Here is a 23,073-nt window from a genome sequence, read left to right as displayed (position 1 = left end):
GCAAATGAGTCAGATTCAGAGAGTTTTTGGCTCTGAAGAAGTGGGAATGCCCTCGAAACGTGTAAGCAATTTGGATCTTTGATGAGGTCCTCCCCAAGCCTAGGAGCAAGTAGAGTGGACTAACCGATTGTACTATTCTGATACACTTTTGTCAATTCACAGCCAGTGGTAGATGGCACATCGGTGGATGAAACGTGAGATCCAAAAAACACAACATTGGTAAAGTTTGCTTATCAGACCCACCAGTGGTCGAGTAGATCGCTGCTGGGGGCACGTGAAATGGCACAGAGGCAGATGTAAAGGGTGGCCAGATGGTGTGCAGAGGGATTCTCAGGATTGCCGTGGCTGCAGGGACGCTGAACACCGGCGACTGGAACTGACATCATCACTAGGGCGGGAGGGAAGGGCGTGGCTAACGCGTTTCAGAGACGCTCATGGATTCTTTGTCAAAGCCGCTCTCTTTGGTCAAAGGTTGCTCTGAAACGCTCTGAAACCTAAACCTAAAAATATAAACATCTAGGGGGCAACCAAAGGGATAAATGTGTGCCTAGCCAGTGTTGTTGTGTACTGTGTGTGGTGCTTTTACTAAGGGAAGTGATGGATGAAAATCCATGACTTCCCCCCTGTCAGGATAGAGCTCTGCCTTGTTTACATAGGCAGAGGTCCATCCACCCTCTGTTCTTGGCAATTGGTGGGTGCCGGCGGACATCCATTGACTGGCACCCGCTGACCGGCTTCTGCTGTGAAGATTCAGTGCAGTTTACAATGCTCAGTTATGAATGGACAGTCAGTGATCACCGACTCTGTTCGTTTAGAAAAGGTGATCTTAGGTGCTTTAACCACTTGCCGACCGCTGTCGGCAGAATGGCGTGGCTGGGCAGAGTAACGTACCTGTACGTTACTTTGAATTTCTCACCGTGCACACGCCTGCCGCAAGCTCCATGACCGTGCCAGCGGACTCAATCACCGCAGGGATACCGGCGATCATGTCACGGAGCTGAAGAACGGGGAGATGCTGCCTAATGACAGGACACCGATCGTCTGCTCCCTGTCATCGGGAGCAGCGATCAGTGTCCACGTCATACAAGCCCATCCCCCAGACAGTTAAAAACACTCCCCTAGGACACACTTAACCGCTCCCCGCCCCCTAGTGGCTAATCCCTTCACTGCCAGTAATCAATGCAATTTTATAGCGTTGATCGCTGTATTAATGCCAATGGTCCCAAAAATGTGTCAAAATTGTCCGATGTGTCCGCCATAATGTCGCAGTCATGATAAAAATCGCTGATCGCCGCCATTACTAGTAAAAAAAAAACAAATTATTAATAAAAATGCCATAAAACTATCCTCTATTTTGTAGACGCTATAACTTCAATTTACGCTTATTGTGATTTTTTTTTTTTTTTTACCAAAAATATGTAGAAGAATACATATCGGCCTAAACTAAGCAAAAAAAAAAAAAAATGTATATATTTTTTGGGGGATATTTATTATAGCAAAAAGTAAAAAATAATGCGTTTTTTTTTCAAAATTGTCTTTATTTTTTTGTTTATAGTGCAAAAAATAACCGCAGGGGTGATCAAATACCACCAAAATAACGCTCTATTCGTGTGAAAAAAAGGATGCCAATTTTGTTTGGGAGCCACGCTACACGACCGCGCAATTGTCAGTTAAAGCGACGCAGTGCCGAATCGCAAAAAAGTGCTCTGGTCAAGAAGGGGGTAAATCCTTTCCGGGGCTGAAGTGGTTAATGTGCGTTAAAGTCTAAGACATGTCCTTGTTTCTTCCTTTGTTGACTATCAACAATATACAGTCGGGAGCTTATCTACCGCGAGGCAAACAAGGCGTTTGCCTTGGGTGGCATTTTTCAGAGGGAGCGGCACCGTCCCCAGGCAGAAGTGCAGAGGTGGCTCTTTAACCACTTGCCGTCCTTTTGGTGGCTGTACCAAGATGATGCATACAGCTGCAGACCTCACCTCGGTATCGTTTTTTTTTAGAATCGTCAGTCGTCTCTCTTGTAATCGCAATTATTAAAGAAAAAAAAATAAAGTGCCCCCATCCTCCCATGCAAAGGAAAACGCACATGTCAGGTATCACCGCGAACGTCAGATCATGAGCAGTACGGCTGGATTCACACCTATGGCATTTTTAGTGCTTTTTGCAGATTTGCACTACAGAACGTGTTCCATAGGAAACCATGGTAAATGGACTGTAATGCAAATCTGCAAAATGCACTAAAATTGCATCAGTGTGAATCCAGCCTAATTCTATGATGTAGCACTTGGACAAATCATATACCGTGGCTGGGGTGGGACAAATTTAGATGGGATTGGGCGGGGGAGGATTTTAGCTTTACCTAGGGCAGCATAAAACCAAAATACACCACAGTATACAGTACGCAGGGTTTGGGTACTGCGTGTAAAATAAGGTGACCAGATTTTTAAAATGAAATCCGGGGACATTTATTTTTTTACTAGTAATGGCAGCAATCAGCGACTCATAGCGGGACTGTGATATTGCGGTGGACAAATCAGACACTAAGTGACACTTTTGACACTTTGTGGAAACCAGTGACATTAATACAGTGCTAAAAATGTGTACTGTCACTGTACTAATGACACTGGCTGGGAAGGGGATAACATCTAGGGCAATCAATGGGTTTAATGTGTGCCTAACAAGTGTTTTCTCACTGTGGGGGAGGTGCTTTTACTAAGGGAAGACATGGATCCCTGTACTTGCATTGCAGGAACTCAGGATCAATGTCTTCCACACTGACAAAATGGCGAACTGTCTTGTTTACATAGGAAGACCACTAGGGGAGTCCGCCGGATCTGCTGATTGGCTCTGATACCCAGAAATGCAGGATAACGTATATATAAGTGATCCTGCACAGCGCGACCCCCCCCCCCCCCCCCCCCCCGTAGCAGTAAATCTTCTATCAGGTGATCGGAAACTGGTTAAAGCGGGAGTCCGCCTTTTTTTTTTTTTTTTTTTAAAGCCAGCAGCTACAAATACTGCAGCTGCTGACTTTTAAAATAATGACACTTACCCGCCCAGCGTGCCCGTGATGTCGGCACCTGAAGCTGATCTCTCGATCGTCTCTCGGGTGCTGCCGCCGCCATCTTGGGTATGGGAATCAGGAAGTAGAGCCTTGCGGCTTCATTTCCCAGTTCCCTACTGCGCATGCGCGAGTCGCGCTGCGCAATAAGGATGGTCCCCACTGTCTCTGGGATCCGTGTGTTTCCCAGCAGACAGCAGGGGACCTTCGGAAAGGGGCGTAGATATCTGCAGAATCTACGCCCCATTCCGCAGATATCTATGCCGGAAGTGGGTGCAGATACCTGTACTGTACAGGTACCTGCACCCCCCTCCCCCCTGAAAGGTGCCAATTGTGTGGCAGGAGGGTGGGAGGGTTCCAATGAGCGGAAGCTCCACTTTAGGGTGGAGCTCCGCTTTAAGATCATCAGCTTTATGATAACTCACAGGCAGGGGGCGCACTATCATGGCTCTGGCTGGCTCTGTCACAGTGTGTCACATAACATGCCTGCTGGGTGCTGATTTTGTGAACTTCTGACCAATAAGTGGTGCTGCCTGTGAGTTCTGATACCATCCATTATGCCAGAGAGACAGACACAGTGCAATGTAGTCTATTCACAGATGCCCCCAAAGCACACCTGTGTTGAAGCCTTGAAGGCACTGGCAGCCCCCCGATTGGATCCCCTCCCCCTCTATTCCTGCTGCTGGACATCATCAGCTGAGCTCAGCTGCCTCTCTCTGCCCGTTGCCTGCGCCGGCCTCACAGCCTCTCAGGTCTCACTCTCCGGGCCCCGGCTACTACTGGGTGGGGAGCGGAGGAAAATGACTCTGCCGGGGAAGGCAAGGAGATAAGCAGGCAGGTCGGCTGGCCGGGATTTGAGCCAAGGCAGAAGAACATGTGAGCGGAGCTGAATGGGCATGTGCCGGAAACGGAAGAAATAGTCCATCCGCTCCGACCAGCACATCATCATCAGAAAGGGACACAGATAATGGAAAAAAATATACCCCTAAGCTAGTAGGAGCGGGGGGTGTAATTCAGAATTTTTTTTTTTAATTTTTTTTTTATTCTGCACTGACTGTCTTTGAAAATTGCCCCAGCTCCTGTTGAAGTCAAAACCGGGGACAGACTTGGTCCGGGGACAGTGTCCTCAATCTGGGGACTGTCCCCTGAAACCGGGGACATCTGGTCACCCTAACGTAAAATAAACATTTCTGTTGGGGTCCTTCTTATGGGAAGCTCAAACTGATCCTAGAAAGTCCCACAAGCACACACCCCTAGTGATATATCTTGTATTTTATGGACATTCTCATCCATCACTAATGTAGTTATTACTGGTCTGTACAGTACTGCAGTTATATATGAATTAGAGCCCAGGAGTTAATCTTTTACATATTACGTTACATACTCCATCACAATCAAGGAGCAGCACATGACATGGACAGATACCACATCTGTGCGGGGCCCCCGATTGCAGCCATGTGACGAGGATTGAAAGGACCCACATGGTTAGCAAACACTGCCAGATGTCCTGCGTTATTATGGCTGCATAGTGAATGGGGCTGCCCGTGTGGGGCTATGAGGCCCCTGTGACTATAAGGTGTTTTACATATTTATTTTCACGGGGGGCTTACATCCCTGCAGGAAACCCCAACTACACAGCTTTACAGGCCACAGCTTTACAGGCATGTTCAGTGCCAGAAAAGCAACGCTCCTCCACAGAGGGCACCTGCCATGTACTATGGGATCCTTATTCTGCTGAACAGTCTGCATATTTCTAAGGCCGAGAAACAGCAGGGGTTGAGCTCATACTTGTTGTTGCTGAAAACCAGTCATACATTCTTGTAATGTTCATGGTTGGGTAGTCATGGAAAGATATGCGATCTGCCTGAAAGTCAATCTGTTGCTGTTTTGCATTGTATTAGTCCCAGACACACACACACACACACACACACACACGGTGTGATTCTACTTCCTCTCTCGTTTTATTACAGTGCTAGAATGTTGGGTATTGGCAGGATTGCTGAGCAGATATAAACCAGGACAATATTTGCTATGCTTGAGTAAAACGGGTCATTGCATGCTTTTTTGTTTTAAAAAAAATAAATAAAATTGTATGGTTTTATCAAAGCATTTATTGCTAACCTAGCTCAATGATCTCCAAATTTCCTATTGCTAACCGTTATCCTGCCCTTGGAGTAGTATTCCACCCACTCACACAAGACACTATTCCTTCCATTGACCCTAAAGATGAGCACCATTCCTTCCACTGACCCCAAAGATGAGGCACCATTCCTTCCATTGACCCTAAAGATGAGGTGCCATTCCTTCCACTGACCCCAAAGATGAGGTACCATTCCTTCCACTGACCCCAAAGATGAGGTACCATTCCTTCCACTGACCTCAAAGATGAGGCACCATTCCTTCCATTGACCCCAAAGATGAGGTGCCATTCCTTCCACTGACCCCAAACATGAGGTACCATTCCTTCCACTGACCCCAAAGATGAGGTACCATTCCTTCCACTGACCCCAAAGATGAGGTACCATTCCTTCCACTGACCCCAAAGATGAGGCGCCATTCCTTTCACTGACCCCAACGATGAGGCAGCATTCCTTCCACTGACCCCAAAGATGAGGTACCATTCCTTCCACTGACCCCAAAGATGAGGTACCATTCCTTCCACTGACCCCAAAGATGAGGTACCATTCCTTCCACTGACCCCAAAGATGAGGTACCATTACTTCCACTGCCAGCAAAGATGAGGTACCATTCCTTCCACTGACCCCAAAGATGAGGCAGCATTCCTTCCACTGACCCTAAAGATGAGGCGCCATTCCTTCCACTGACCCCAAAGATGAGGTACCATTCCTTCCACTGACCCCAAAGATGAGGTACCATTACTTCCACTGCCAGCAAAGATGAGGTACCATTCCTTCCACTGACCCCAAAGATGAGGCAGCATTCCTTCCACTGACCCTAAAGATGAGGCGCCATTCCTTCCACTGACCGCAAAGATGAGGTACCATTCCTTCCACTGACCCCAAAGATGAGGTACCATTCCTTCCACTGATCCCAAAGATGAGGCACCATTCCTTCCACTGACCCTAAAGATGAGGCAGCGTTCCTTCCACTGACCCCAAAGATGAGGTACCATTCCTTCCACTGATCCCAAAGATGAGGCACCATTCCTTCCACTGACCCTAAAGATGAGGCTCCATTCCTTCCACTGACCCCAAAGATGAGGCACCATTCCTTCCACTGACCGCAAAGATGAGGTATCATTCCTTCCACTGACCCCAAAGATGAGGCAGCGTTCCTTCCACTGACCCCAAAGATGAGGTACCATTCCTTCCACTGACCGCAAAGATGAGGTATCATTCCTTCCACTGACCCCAAAGATGAGGTACCATTCCTTCCACTGACCCCAAAGATGAGGCACCATTCCTTCCACTGACCCTAAAGATGAGGCGCCATTCCTTCCACTGATCCTAAAGATGAGGCACCATTCCTTCCACTGACCCTAAAGATGAGGCACCATTCCTTCCACTGACCCCAAAGATGAGGTACCATTCCTTCCACTGACCCCAAAGATGAGGTACCATTCCGTCCACTGACAACAGAGATGAGGTACCATTCCTTCTACTGACACCAAAGATGAGGCACCATTCCTTTCACTGACCTCAAAGATGAGGCTACATTCCTTCCACTGACCCCAAAGATGAGGTACCATTCCGTCCACTGACAACAAAGATGAGGCACCATTCCTTTCACTGACCCCAAAGATGAGGCACTATTCCTTCCACTAACGGCAACAATGGGGCACTATTCTTCCTACTGACATGTCAAAATGCACACCGGATCGGTGGCAATTGCCAGCAATGGCACCGTCCGAATCGGTGCGATGCCGCATTTGCGATTGCCAAAAGTAGTGTCTCTCCTACTTTTGGCGACTTCGGGTGCGATTTCCATTGAGATCTGTGCAGAAAACCACACAGATGTCTCTGAAATCGCCCCCAAAGTCGGGACTGACATGCGGGAATGAAATTGTGCGAGCTCGGCTGAACTCGCACGATTTCATTCCCGCTGTCAGTGTAAACCTGGGCTAAGGGACAGTTCACGCCAGATGCAGTCAAGTGCATTTTTTTTTCTTTTCATCAAAAATGCATGGACAGTAGGTTATATGGGTTCCAATAACATAGTTCATACCAGTGCAGTCAAAAAAATTGGAACATGGTGCATTTTTCTGCATTGATCTGTATTGGAATGCAAAACCCATCAAAAACACAACGCATCTAAATGCATCAAGAACGCACCAGAATATATTACAGCAAAGAAAAAAAGGGAAACCTTGGGATAAAAAAAGCAAAAACGAGGGGAAAAATGCACTGGAACGCATTGAGAACGCATCTGAAATGTGCATGCAGAAACAAATCCAGAGTGAGTTTTCGTGGTGTGAACAGTAAACAAAAACACACCCAGAACACATATTTGACCCTTATGCCGTGTACACACGACCGGACTTTCCGGCAGACTAGGTCTGACGGTCTTCCCGAAGGACTTTCGGCAGACTTCCAATGGACTTTCTGAACGAACAGACTTGGCCACACACAATCACACCAAAGTCCGATGGATTTGAACGTGATGACGTACGACCGGACTAGGTTTAAGAAGTTCATAGCCAGTAACCAATAGCTGCCCTAGCGTCGGTTTTCCTCTGTCGGACTAGCATACAGACAAACAGATTTTTTTGACCGGGCTTGAGTCCGTCGGAAAGATTTGAAACATGTTCTAAATCTAAAGTCTAGGTGATTTTTTTTCGACAGCAAAGGTCCGATGAAGCCCACACACAGTCGAATTGTCCGGCGGATTCGCTCCGTTGGACCTTTGCTGTCAAAAAGTCCAGCTGTGTGTACACGGCATTAGTATAAAATTGATGTGACTTTCTTGCACATCCCATCCAGGGATTTTGTAGGATATTGCTCATTCTTTAGCTACATCACATTTTCTTTTTTCTTTTTTTTTTGTCAGCTCGTATTTCCCAATAGTGAGTCAGCATGTACCCCAACCCAGAGAGTTACCAGCGACCTTTTCTTCTATTACTGGCTTTTTCGTATGCGCTTTCATTCATATGCATCCAAGAATGACTAAGTGCTCCTGACACGGCTTCTGGGGAACCTCACACAGTTCTCAGCTCTGGATTTTAAACATTACAGGATTAACAACGAAGGCTTAAGACAGGCAGAAGCCATTGTTCCTGGAAAATACACACAAGGTTTTCACCAACTAACCGTAGGCGATGTAAAGTCTGGTCTGAGCAGGATGGACAACTCTCAGATAACTGCGATTACCGTTTTAGAAAGCAGAAACCCTTATTAAGTTTATCTGTTATTCTAAAAATGATCAGTTCTACAGTATGAAACCTCTGAAAAGAAAAATGAACAAAGCATATCCTTCTAGGGTGTGCACTAGCCTCAATCCAAAGCACCTGGTGTGATTTCTGTCTACTCTCTCATACCTCTGCTATCTGAGTCACTTCTCACACTCTTAGGGGTGAAACGGATCAAAGAACTCACAGATCGGATCGTTCCTCGGGTGAGTCACGGAATCGGATCATTTTTTGGATCAGCAAAAAAAAAAAAAAAAAAAAAGTAAAGACAAATTGGAGTTTATATGCTTAAATACAGTATTTGTAAATCCGACGGACTGTTTAGAGGTTACATTTTAAAAGCAGCAGCAAACCTGCTGAATAGAGCTGCACGATTCGGGCTAAAATGAGAATCACGATTTTTTTGCTTAGAAGATAGATCACGATTCTCTCGGCGTAACATCTTTCAGATTAAAACAAAAAAAAAAATTGTGGTAACTTTACGCTTTCGTTTTTTTTTTTTTTTTTTTTTAAAGAGGAAGTAAACCCTCTTTAAGTCACCGCTGTCCCCTGTAGTCCGGCGCATCCATCTTCTCGTGGGTCTCGCTGCTCCGATGCTGTCATTCGGCGAAGCCGCGATGACGTCACTCCCGCGCATGCGCACGGGAGCCGCCACTCGCGGCGTGTCGCCGTTGACAGCGGCGCGCTCAGTGCGCCTGCACGCCGCTGTGTACGGCGCATGCGGTGCCTGTCTTTTGGCAAATATCTCCTAAACCGTGTAGGTTTAGGAGATATTTCTTGGACCTACAGGTAAGCCTTAATCTAGGTTTACCTGTAGGTCAAAGTTGGTTGTAAGGGTTTACAACCACTTTAAGTGTATTTTTTTCCCCAAAAAATTGCATTTGAAAGACTGCTGGGCAAATACAGTGTGACATTAAATATTGCAGCAATTGCCATTTTATTCCCTAGGGTCTCTGCTAAAATATATATATATATATAAATGTTTGGGGGTTCCAAGTAATTTTCTAGCAAAAAATATTGATTTTTACTTAAAGAAGTGTCAGAAAAAGATTTAGACTTCAAGTGGTTAAAGAGGAAGTAAACCCTGATGGGTTTACTTCCTCTTTTTTTCCCTGCAAAGGTAAAGCATAATGGACTACTATGCATCGCATAGTAGCTCATTATGTGTCACTTACCTGACACAGGAGCCAGCGAAGTCGCCGCTGATCCCTGTAGTCCGCTGCATCCATCTTGCTGGTGGCGTCTCGCAGCTCCGACCAATGACAGCGGCGAAGCCGCGATGACGTCACTCCCGCGCATGCGCACGGGAGTCGCGTCTCGCAGCTCCGCCGCTGCCATTCGGCGAAGCCGCGATGACGTCACTCCCGCGCATGCGCACGGGAGTCGACAAATTAGGCAAATCCATTCTTGGACTTGCCGCATTTAGTGCGCCTGCGCGCCGCTGTCTACGGCGCATGCGCCGTAGACAGCGGTGCCCATTTTCGGGCAAATATCTCCTAAACCATATAGGTTTAGGAGATATTGCTTGGACCTACAGGTAAGCCTTAATCTAGGCTTACCTGTAGGTCAAAGTGGTTTGAAGGGGTTTACTTCCTCTTTAAACTTCCTGCATTTACACTGGTTGAAAGCTTAGCAGACTGCCCAGATTATTTGTTTACACAAGAAGTTTTATCCCTTTGATCTAAGAAGTAAGTGTTAGTTACAATGTTTCAAGTTCTAAACTGGGCAGATTACCTGGGATGCTTTCTTTTGTTTTATTTGAGTGAGCAGATAATCTCTCCACTTGTTCATATGAAAGAATTGCCTACTCTCAGCGGAAGAGAACGTGGGGGAGTGCGAATTGAGATTGCGGTTTTTTAACGATTAATCATGCGGCTCTACTGCTGACCTTACATGGTTGCTAATTTGACAGAACACCTCTGATTTTCAAATTTAACTATTAGCAACCATGTAAGGTCAGCAGGTTTGCTGCTGCTTTTAAAATGTAACATCTAAATAGTCCTTAGAATTTACAAATACTGTATTTAAGCATATAAGCTCGGTGGGTGTAACAAGATGTCTGCTTGCCCCCTTCTCACTACCATTGCTGTGCAGGAGTGTGGGGTGTAGCAAGATGGCGGCAACACAACATCACTTCCTGACGAGACAGCGGCCGTCGGGTGTACCAAAATGCCGCCGCTCCGGAGCTAGGCCAAAGCTGTGGCCTTTCCTAAGCCACGCAATCAGCAGAGCGCTCCGCAGATCGCGGGGTGTGCCGATCCGAACAGGGCAACCCATTCGGATCACGGATCGGTGACGATCCGTTGCACCCCTAGACACTCTATGTCTGAGGTGTCAAATGGTATCCCTCCAGCTGTTGCAGGAACTACAAGTCCCATGAGGCATTGGAAGGCTGACAGTTACAAGCATGACTCCCAAAGGAAGAGGCATGATTGGACTTGTAGTTCCGCAAAACAGCTGAAGGGCCGCAGTTTGACACCCCTGGTCTATGCTGACAAGACAAGCCCAGGAAGACAGCCTGCTCTCCCCCTCTTCAGCACACAACAGGCGATTGACAGCCTCAGCTGTGAATGTTTCCTTATGAGACTGTGTATATGGGGGGTGTGTCCATTGCCTCCACTAATGACTTGGATTACACTGCTCTATGCAGTACAGTGTGTGACTATCAGATCCTCACCCCCTGCCTTCTGAAGCTCAGAATTGCTGTGTAAATCCTGGACTCAGAATGTTCAAAGTGCACAGTTTACACAGCATTTCTGAGCTTCAGAAGGCAGGGAATGAATGAATGAAATACTTGTATAGCGCACAATGCGAACTGAATCGCCTCTAGGCGCTGTGGCGAGCTTTGATCATCTGCTAAAAGAGGAAGGTCTTGAGTTTTTTCCTAAAAGCCAGGTGATTTTCTTCCAGGCGGATGTTGATTGGTAGAGCATTCCATAGCCGAGGCCCTTGGACAGCGAATCTCCGATCACCCTTGGATTTATACCGGGCTTTGGGCACGAGGAGGAGGTTTTTGTTGGCTGATCGAAGACTGCGGTTTGGTGTATAATGATTTATTTTCTCCATTAGGTATTGCGGAGCTTCTCTATGCACGCATTTGTGGGTGAGGCAAAGGGTCTTGAACGTGATCCGATTTTTTACGGTTAGCCAATGTAAGCTCCTCAGTGAAGGAGAGATGGATTCCCAGGGTTTTTTTCCTGTTATCAGCCTTGCCGCCGTGTTTTGGATCAGTTGTAATCGCGCAAGTTGATATTGTGGTAATCCTATGTAAAGCGAGTTTGCGTAGTCCAGTCGTGAATTAATGATCCAACTACCACTGCTTTGTCATTCTTTGGGATAAAAGGGATGAGTCTGCGAAGCATGCACAGCAGATGGTGAGATCCACTGGCTACAGATCCTATTTGCGCATCCATTGACATTTGTGCGTCTAAAATAACCCCGAGACTCTTCACTTTGGTCTTTGGGGAGATAGTCTGCCCAAAGACGGTTGGTGGAGACCAGGAGGTTTTGGTTGCAGGCTTATGATTTGGGTGTAAGATGAGAAGCTCTGTCTTTGATTGGTTCAGCTGGAGGGAGTTGGTGGTCATCCAGTCCTCTATTGATTTGAGGCAGTTTTCAAATTGTTGTTGGTGATCTTTTTTTCCATTGATCCGGAAATAAAGTTGCGTGTCGTCAGCGTAAGAGTGGAAGCAGAGATCCGAGCATCTGATGATTTGAAGGAGTGGGCGAATGTAAATTTTGAAGAGAACGGGTGACAAAGGAGAGCCTTGAGGGACTCCGCAGGTGACTGCCCGAGTTTCGGAGAGGGCAGGGGGCAGGGATCTCATGTCATACACATTGCACAGCAAAAAGCTGAGCGTAATCTGAGAACTGAGTGGAGGGAATGGGCACACCTTCTGTACACAATAGGCTTTCTATAGTGTGGGTAAATTACACATTCATTTATAGCACCAAACCCCCTGAATAAATAATTTGAACAGAGAGATTGGTTAACATAAAATATGTATGTATTATAGTTTGGTTCTGTTGTGCCTCCTGTGGTCACACAAATTTACACTGTCTGACAGAGTGCAGATAAGCTTGTTTTTGGCTAACAATAAGTGTGACGGGTAAGGGTAACTAAATATGTGAATACACTATATGTTTCTCAATTCCAGTCCTCAAGGCGCCCCAACAGGTCATGTTTCCAGGATTTCCCTCAGATGAAACGGCTGTGGTAATTACTAAGGCAGTGAAACTGATCAAATCACCTGTGCAAAATAATGGAAAGCCTGAATACATGACCTGCTGGGGCGCCTTGAGGACTGGAGTTGAGAAACATTGTTCTAGATCGATTAGCGGTCATCAAAATCCTCCTGAAGAAGCCCCAGTGGGCGAAACATGTTAGGATGTTGTTGTCATAGCGCTGCACAAATGAATACACCAACGGCAAATGTAACAAGTGTGAATATATTTTTAAATATTAATGGTTTTTAACATTAGAAATCAATAAATGGAGAGCTGGGGCGGATGAGTGACGAGAGGGCGTAACGTCCGCCCGAGGGGAGGGGCCGCCAGCGCTACAGCACACCGCACCGACGAGCAAGAAGCAGGACATGGCTTGGAGCGGGGAGGTGAGAGACCCCAGCCCAGCCATGCGGGAGCCCACGGGGCAGTAGCTCGGAGCGGTGTAGCAGTATTCCACAGCCCTTGGAACAGAACACTACCTGACCCTCACAGCTCTCCGGATGGCCCCCCCCTCGTTCCCCCGCACAGCTGATTCCCTCGTCTAAGCATCAGGACTTCGGAGGTATCCGGGGATGTTTCTAGCAGGAGATACAGCAGAGAAAAGGACGGTAACTTCATTAACATCACAATGTCTCGGCAGAGTAATATATATGTATATAGGGGAAAGCAATCAATGTGAAAATGGAGACAGCTTAAGCTGGTAAGGGGAGTCTTGCATACATAGATGGTTAAAGCGTTTGATGTAAGGTGTGCACTAATGTGGCTGGGTGTTCCCGCTGAGTAGAGTTGAACCTCAAGTGTCCTAAAGGGAAGTTTTTTTTTTTGCATGGCCGGATAAACCATAAACAGGACTGCAGTCTTTTCACATATGCCTATATCGAAAGCTGCTTGATTTATTTTGAGTCAGGAACCTAGAAGGCAATGTCCTAAGACAGTGGTAGATCCGCTGGGTTGACACATTATTATCCCCGCAAGATAAAACTGATTAATACATCACAGACTATCCCAAAAATCGCATATGACAATTACACATGTGAAACAACACGCTGGAAAAGTCGCATGGTTCTAAAAATTATGGCGATAAACACATATTGATAAGGAGAGTCGCATATAGATATGTGGAGGAAGCCTCTGAGGGTCCACTTTTATCCTGTTGAGATTGCACCTGCTGAGAGAAGTATCCCCACCTGTGAGCAACATTGATTGCAGAATCAGTTTATACATATTAGAGCACGGACATAACGGAATGAGTTAGAAAAAGCATTTTTTTTTCCGCTCTTTTTTTCTCTGGCATGCTTGGAGGTGATCAGAGAAGCAAATCTGATTTAAAGAATCCTAGAAGAAGATATAGCAAGGATGAATAAACTGTAACGGGATGTATTCGCTACCACACATTTTTAGGCCCAAACGCATGGCTGGATATATCTGGGGCAGGAAATTTAAAGGTGCAGCCCCAAGATATTGATGGCTCTATGGGATAGATGCGTATTGTCTCTGCAGCAGACAAACTGAACAAAACAAGACAGACTACCTCAATTATACATGACATTGTACATCTTAAACAGCACGGTGAAAAGTCGCATGAGTTGATTCTGGGACCTGTTCTCAGATCAATGCGCATTTTCCCCCGGACCTCTTATATATCTAATTTTTTTTTTTTCCTTTCTCTCCTTCCTGTGGGGTATACGTTTGAAATAAGGCTTGGGGGCCAATTCTTACAGCCTGTCTGTCAATTCTCCTTGTACTGGGCCTGGTACATCAAGATGGCACGTTGCTAAAGACACTCGATAACATATTCGGACGACTCTGCGCTCCCCAGGTTCCACAGGCCTATGCCTAGGGGAGGGTTGGCACAACACGAGGTCGCCCTTAGTCTAAGCAAAACATCCCCCCAGGATATATATTTATACCATTTAGAGGGGGTAATAACTTGGGGAAGCTGTTAAAGTAATAATAACGGGGTGCAGTATTAATCTACTGAGAGAGGAAGTCAACTGTGAGGGACCCCCGGGCAGTCAGCCAGTGGAACACAGGCATATGGTAGGAGGTAGGTTGGTAACCCCTAAGCAAAATTGGGGAGCAAAGAGATAAATAGGATTAATTAGCCACATAGAAGGCGAATCGCAGGAGGAAGCGACTTCAATGAGGATTCAGGACTAAAAGGAAAGAGTTACTGGGGTGCTCGGTTTCATATAAGTTTGAAATATAGTGAAATATGAGTAAATCAGCGAACAAGATGGCGAAAAGTGGAGCCTCACGAAATTTAAAAGATAAGAGCTATGATACGACTATTCAACAATATATGACACAAGGAGCAAGCCCCAAAGAATCGGGATCGGATAAAAGGCAACCAACCATCTCAGATTACAAGAAGGGAACAGGAAAACATAAGGGCGGAGGAGCACACCAGGACAGGGAGGACACAATAACACATAGCGAATGGGAGAGTAGTAAAATGGAAGAATCAAGGACAGAAGATCTCCCCCCCTCAAAAGGAGAAATGGCGGAGATGCTCTTAAAACTGGAGAATGCAATTAAAACAGATATTAGGGGACTTCGAGAAGATTTGGGAGGACTACTAGAGAGAGTAGAAGCTACAGAAAATCGCATCGACCTCCAAGCCTTAGAGTTAAACAAAGTGTCAGATCAATTAAAAATATTACAACTAACACAAAGGAATATGCTCTATAAATTGGAAGACCAGGAGAATAGAAGCAGAAGGCAAAACTTGAAGCTCCGCTCGATTCCGGAAACTAAAGGGGAAGATTTAAGATCAATACTAAATAGCATTCTATCCCCCTGCTGGGGAAATGAGACGGGAGCCCCCCTAAGGATCGATAGAATTCATAGAATCGGTAAAGCAAGAACTGGAGATTTGGATAGACCGAGAGATATAATTGTGCGGTTCACATTTTTTGATGAAAAAGAGGAAATATGGAAAAAGTTAAGGGGAAAAACCCCACTTGTGTATGAAGGTAGAGAAATACAGATATTTCCGGACATTGCACCCGAGACGCTTTTAAGGAAAAAACTTTTGAAACCCCTGTTAGTCGAACTGCAAGCCCATAACATTAAATACAGATGGGGTTTTCCTGCTTGCTTAATAGGGAACAAAGATGGTAAATCAGCAAAGCTGAGTTTCCCGGAAGATTTGGAAGAGTTCTGCGAGAAATTGGGAATATGCCCGCCTGCACTTCCAGGCTGGCAAGATGAAATAATTGGCTCAATGTAGGGGGAGGGGGGAAAGGGTTTGGGGAAAGGAAGAGGGGTGAAGGAGAAGGAAAGAAGGGAAGATATAAATCAAAACAAGGATGTGGAATTTAATACCTCCCGTCTCAGGGGAAGAGGCGGGAGAGGCGCAGGCGAAAAAGCCCCAAACCCTCATAACAAATAGATTAGGAGATGGTAGGGGTATGTACGACCATTAACCTAACAAGGGCCGATAATAGGCCATTGGGGTTGGGGGGAGGGGGGAGGGGGAGGGTTGGCGCGGGGAGTCAGGGGGGGGGGGGGGAGGAGGGAGGCGGGAGGGTGTAAGGTGGGGGAAGGAAAGTAAAGTGGAAAGAGGGGTTAGGGAGGAAAGAGAAAGAAAAATAATGTGGACCACCCAAATAAACATGAGACAAAGTACCTTTGCAGGGCTGGGGAGCACTAGGACAAATAGATGGGTAACAGCAAAATAGACGGCTTGAAATTTATGTCCTATAATGTTAAGGGCATGAATACCCCAACAAAACGCCATAAGATCCTAGCAGAGCTAAAACGGTATGAGGCCGACGTTGTATCCCTCCAGGAGACTCATATCTCCCTCACATCAAACATAAGGCTGTACTCTAGCAACTATCCGGTCTGGTATTATAGCGATACCATATCGGCTAGAAGTAGAGGGGTAGCGATAGGGTTCTCTAAAAGTACAAGATTTCAATTAAGTGAAAAAATGTGCGATGCAGAGGGAAGATATCTGTTTCTAAAGGGTACTCTAGAGGAACTGGAGTGTACTTTGGTAAATATATATGCACCCAATAGCAATCCAATCAGTTTTTTAAATAAGACATTAAATAAACTTATGAATTTTAAAACAGGTTATGTAATTATGATGGGGGATATGAACTTCGGCCTCAATCCGGAAGTAGATAGTTCATCGGATGTAAAGAAGATGAGAAGCTCTGCACATAAAAATTTACTACAAAAGCTGTACAAAAATCAATTAGTAGATATATGGAGAGTAAAGAATCCTCTGGTACGTGACTATTCCTTCTATTCTACAGTCCATGGGACGTATTCACGTATCGACTATATTTTCATAGACCATGGGCTATTGGAATATGTGACGGACACGGGGATAGAAGTTATGACCCTCTCGGACCATGCTCCGGTAAAACTATGCTTGAATATTTCAAGGATAGGAAGGAAAACCTCTACATGGCGGTTGAATGAAGAGTTGCTGCTTGGGGAGGAGGACAGAATAAAAATTGCGAGTGCGATCGAACAATATTTTATACATAACGACACAGAGGAAATCAAAAGCCATACGTTGTGGGATGCACATAAGGCCTATATAAGGGGGATACTGATATCTATGGGATCTAAAAAGAAAAAAATGAGAGCCGAAAAAATCAACAATTTAATGAGAGAGATACACCAGTTGGAACAGGTTCATAAAAAAAGTAGGTTACAAAAAGATCTGGTACTTAAAAAGATATTAACGGCAAGGATGGAGCTGAAGGACCTTCTAGACCAAGAAGCTAGGATGGTGTTTAAAGGATTGGCCAAGGAACAATATATATGGGGAGATAAACCAAGTAAGTTTCTAGCTAGAATGTTAAAAAAGAAAAAAGGGAAAAATTTTATTGGGGTAATTAAGAATAAAAATGGGAAAATGTTCCATACCACCAAAGATATAGCAGAAATCTTCAGATCATACTTTGAGGGGATATTCTCAGATAGTAAGGTAGGTGCAAATAACGGGGAGAAAGAGAAGAAGATTAGGGAATTCTTGGGAAAAACTATACTCACTAAAATTACCCCCACGGAAAGGGAGATGCTCGAAAGGCCAATCTCGGAAGAAGAAATAGGGAGAGCACTATTAAAATCAGCTATAGGAAAATCCCCGGGACCAGATGGTTTTACAACATTTTATTACAAAACATTCAGAGAAGCCCTTGTCCCCCAAATGTGCCGGTACATGAATGGTTTGGGAGAAGAATATGGAATGAGTAGGGAAGATTTAATGGCAACAATTACATTAATCCAGAAAGAAGGCAAGGATCCCACGCAGTGCACCAGCTACAGGCCGATCTCGCTGTTAAACGCAGATACAAAACTCTATGCTAAAGTACTTGCAGAGCGAATGAAGGATTTAATGACAACACTGGTTCACCCAGATCAGACAGGATTCATAGGGGGTCGGGAAGGGAAGGACAACGGAATAAAGACACTCCTCCTACTCCAGAAGATGCGACAGGGTGGAACCCCCAGTCTGCTTCTGTCGCTGGACGCACAGAAAGCCTTCGACAGAGTAGACTGGGGGTTTATGTTTAAGACACTGGAGAAGATGGGGTTAGGATCAAAGATGATACAGAGGGTGAAGGTATTGTACGAACACCCAAAGACATGTATAAAAGTTAATGGGTGTGAGTCAGAGTCCTTTGAGATGGAGAGGGGTACAAGGCAAGGTTGCCCGCTTTCGCCCCTCCTATTTGTGCTCTCTTTGGAACCACTTTTAGCGGCAATAAGGGGAGACCCCGGAATAGAGGGGGTGAAAGTGGGAAAAGTTGAATACAAATACTCCGCTTTTGCGGACGATATATTATTGTATTTAAACAACCCCAAGACATCTATGCCAGAATTATTAAATCTACTAGACCAATATGGGGAAGTGTCAAACTTTAAAATTAATAGGTCAAAATCGGAGATAATGAATATTAATATTAGCAAGCGAGAGGCACTAAGTATGCAACAGAATTGGAAAATCCAGTGGAGGAGCGAACTGAAATATTTAGGGATAAAACTATCAAAAACAGAAAGGAAAATGTACCGCTGTAACTACATTCCGTTATTAGATGAGATACAGGCAGAATGTAAGAGGTGTAGTTATAGACCACTATCGTGGTTGGGGAGAATAAACTCATTAAAGATGATAATATTCCCTAAGATCCTATATAGGTTTCAGATGCTCCCAATACCTTTGTCCAATGTATACCTATCGAAATTAAAAACCATCCTAATGAAATTTATCTGGAAAAATAAAAAAGCTAGGGTGGCCTTCGCGACACTTCGACAACCAAAAAATAGGGGTGGAGTGGCAATGCCAGACGTGCAGACTTATTATGAAGCAGTTGTAGTGTCCAGAGTGAGTGAATGGAGTAGAAGGGATAACACAGAGAAAAGATGGGTGAGATTGGAACACGAATTATGCAGAACAAAATTGGAGAAGCAAATTTGGAACCCACCACATGAGAGAAGTGTATTTTTGGAAGGGAACAACATTACACGAAACACGTTGCGGATTTGGGATAAGATATATAGGCAATTTAATGGGAAATACAATTCACCACTTATAGCGTTAAAGCACAATAATTTTTTTTTACCAGGGTGTCAGGAGATAGGAGGAAACTGGGTCAAGGAAGAGGTAAAATTAAAAGATGTAATGAAAGGGGAAGGGATAGCACCATATCACGAGTTGGCACAAAAAAAAGAGATGATGATAATTGATGAGTGGAGGTACGCACAGCTTTCAAGTTTTATTAAAAAACTCCCCCCACAGATTAGAACAGCGGAAGATTTAACTCCTTTGGAACAATTATGTTCATTAAAGACATCAAAGAAAATTGTTTCGAGATGGTATAGAACGCTGGTGGAGGGAGTAGAGCTGGGGGTACCTGTGTACATCAAAAAATGGGGGAGGGAACTAGGAACACAACCAGATAACACAATATTAAGGAAAATATTTAAATTAGTGCATGGCTCAGCGGTAGATGCGGGAACTGCGGAAATGAGTTTCAAATGTATGACGAGATGGTACTACACCCCAGAGAGGAAAAGTAAATTTCAGCGGGATGGTGTTAGGGAGTGTTGGCGGGGATGTAAAGAGTTGGGCACGATGACACATCTGTGGTGGAGTTGTCCAAAAATAGAACTGTACTGGAACCAAATCCTAGCCTTCATTAAAGAGATTACTAACAAAGAGGTGAAAGCTGATCCCTGGGTAGTGTTATTCCATGGGACAAAAATTGGGCTCAGACAATATAAGGAATCGGTGATTCCCCATTTGCTGAATGCTGGTAAAAAACTAATACCGAAAAAATGGCAAGAGAAGGAGGCCCCGTCAATGTGGGAATGGGTGGATGCGGTAGAAAAGACCTATAAGATGGAGTGTTTGAGAGTCAGCTTGGAAGAGCGGAGTAATACACCAATCATAGAGAAATGGAAGTGTTGGGCAGATTTTAGGAAGAAATGGCTCATCTCAGAGGGGTTGAGAAAGCCCTAAAATAGGTGTAGACAAGATACAATAAGGTACAAACTAGATAGAAATTAAAACTCTCACAGGGAAAACAAGATAAGGTGGTCCACAGATAGGAAGGAGGGGGGGGGGGGGGGTCGAGGTAAGAACTAGAAGGGGGATAAGATGGGAGTGTGATACCGGAGGGATGATATGGTTATTATGAAGGTTGTTAGCCTGGCATTAACACTCTCAAAAAAAAAAAAAAAAAAAAAAAAAAACTTGCCACTATGATGTGACTGCATGGAAGGGACGCTGAGCTGTAAGCTGAGGTGGTCCCATGGTTATTAAATTGATTTCACTGAGTGGTTAAAAAAAAAAAAAAAAAAAAAAAAAAAAAAAAAGAAATCAATAAATGATGACGTTTTAATCCGTGACTTTTTCATGTATCCTGTGATTGAGTGCCTCAGCTGTGCATGTTTCCCTAAAAGACTGCGTACAGAGGGTTCGAGCAAAGAGTTTTCTTAGTAGAATTTTTAAAGGGTGCTGAAATTTACACACTTAAATTTCAGCACCCTTTAAAAGTCACGGATAAAAACTTAATTGTTTATTGATTTACAATGTTAAAACCATTGATATTTAAATGATATTAAAAATATATACACATTTGTTACTTGGTCGTTTGTGTATTCCTTGGTGCAGCAGTATGGTAATATGGACTCCTAACATGTTTCGTCCGCTGGGGCTTCTTCAGGAGATTTTGATGACCGCTAGTTGATTTAAAAGCTATATCAGAAAATGAGATATTTCACATAGTATGGTACACTTAAATGTTGGCACCCTTTAAAAATCCCATTAAAGCGGAGTTTCACCCAAAAATGGAACTTCCGCTTGAAGGGAAGGTGACTCCACTAACATGCCACATTTGCCATGTCATTTTTTTGGGGGGGGGGGAGCAAAAACCATCTTTTTAGATGGTCCCAGCGCCCACTTCCTCCCGCGACACCGCGGCGCCGGACGTAAGTTCACCTCCCCCCTCCCTCTTGGCAATCATCTGGGATACGTCACAGGTCCCAGATGATTGTCCGGCTAGTCGCAGCGCGGCTCGTGCAGTGTGTGCCTGGCTGTGAAGCCACAGTCGGGCGCCCACAGTGGCAATGCCAGCGCCGCAGAGAGGAGGGGGAGATGAGCGGGGCTTCGTTCCCCTGCATCGCTGGACCCTGGGACAGGTAAGTGTCCAATTATTAAAAGTCAGCAGCTGCAGTATTTGTATTTTGTCAGAACTCCGCTTTACCCATTCTTTCTGCTCGAACCCTCTGTACACATCTTTTAGGAAAACATGCACAGCTGAGGCTCTCAATCACAGGCGGTGCTCTGCAGCTCCCCTTCCTATCATCCTGGAGTCCACATAGCCTTTCAGAGGTGACTCATGCAGGTAGCAGAGGAAGAAGACAGCAGACATAAATCACACTAACTGCTTTGGATTGAAGCAAGTAGACCCTATAGAAGGATATGCTTTGTTCATTTTTCATTATAGAGATCTACAATCACTTTAAGTCACACATTTTGGAGACAAGAGGGGGCCAAATTAAAGGAAAATGTCCAGATTTAGCTTATTTTTGGTTTGCAGCTTGCCTTGAAGTAGGGTTGTACGGATACTGGTATATACTAAGCATTTACACAAGTGTCAGTACTCATGCAATTGCTCTCATACCTGAAACTGATACTTTCAGGCTCGATTCTTTCAGCTGTCAGCAGAATTCCCCCACTAACTACTGAAATGTAAAAAAAAAAAAAAAACTGGCAGTAATCAGTTGCTAAGGAGCAGGGACTGTCACGTCCCTAACAACCGATAAATTATTCAGCAGTCGTTGGAGTTGTCAAAAAAAAACAGCCTGGCAATGTTTATCAACAACATTGCTCAGCTGCTGAACCAGAGAGATAAAAAGAAACATTGAATCTTTTAGTATCTTTCTGTTTCTACATCTACAGATCAAAGGGAGGAACTTCGATCTGCAGATGAAGTCAGTTTTAAAGCAACCTGTCAAGTTAAAAAAAAATATATATATTTTTTTTTCAGTTTTTTTAATTAAATGTTTTAACCCCTTATCAACCCTTAATTTATTCTTAGCCTTAATTAACTCTTTATTCTCCTCCATTGATTTTTTTTATTTTTTGTTCACTTCTATTTTATAAACTATTAATAATTAAAACTTTTTTTTGTTTGCGTTGTTCGTTAATATTTTTACACCTTTAACATATATTCACAAGTTTCTCTGTTTCTCAGCGCAGTGTGCTCTGTGATCGGCGAGTCTACGAGACTCGCCTGATCACTGATCCGTGGAAGGGGTCGATCCCGATCCCTTATCACGTGATCAGCTGTCAGCCAATGACAGCTGATCATGCTATATAACGGAGCCGGTAATCGGCTATTATTCCTCCTCGCGCTGACAGCGCGAGAAAAAAAAAAGCCGATCACCGGCGGCCGTGATCGGGACATCAGTCCCGATCACGGCCAGCCCTGCTAGTGCCCACCTGCCCCCTGCCAGTGCCCACCTGCCCCCTGCAAGTGCCACATTAAAAAAAGTAAGTGCCTCCCATCAGTGCCGCCCAGCAGTGCCACCCAGCAGTGCCCACAGTGCCACCCAGCAGTGCCCACAATCTGCCTTAACAAAGGTGCTGCACCCCAGTGCCACATATCCGTGCCCATCAGTGTCATCTACCAGTGCCCAGCAGTGCCACCTATCAGAGACACCTATCAGGGCCCAACTATCAGTGGTACCTATCAGTGCCCATCCGTGCCACCCATCTGTGCCATCTTATGTGCCCATCAGTGCCGCCTTATCTGTGCCCATCGGTGCTGCCTTATCTGTGCCTATTTGTGCCGCCTTAACTATGCCTATCAGTGCCCACCAGTGCAGCCTATCAGTGCCCACCAATGCAGCCTATCAGTGCCCACCAATGCAGCCTATCAGTGCCCAC

General features: G+C 45.0%; 1 protein-coding gene across 4 annotated transcripts in view; it reads left to right on the top strand.

Annotated features, from left to right (window-relative positions):
- LOC143963420 (ankyrin repeat and SOCS box protein 7) overlaps positions 1-23,073 on the top strand; it is a 106,868-nt gene that overhangs the window by 76,196 nt on the left and 7,599 nt on the right. The window lies entirely within an intron of this gene.

This window comes from Lithobates pipiens, unplaced genomic scaffold (genome assembly GCF_037356315.1).
Source record: "Lithobates pipiens isolate NorthernLeopardFrog02 unplaced genomic scaffold, aLitPip1_a1.2 Scaffold_8, whole genome shotgun sequence".
NCBI lineage: Eukaryota > Metazoa > Chordata > Amphibia > Anura > Ranidae > Lithobates > Lithobates pipiens.
The sequence above is the reverse complement of the archived record's forward strand: the minus strand, read 5'-3'. Positions and strand labels throughout refer to the sequence as shown.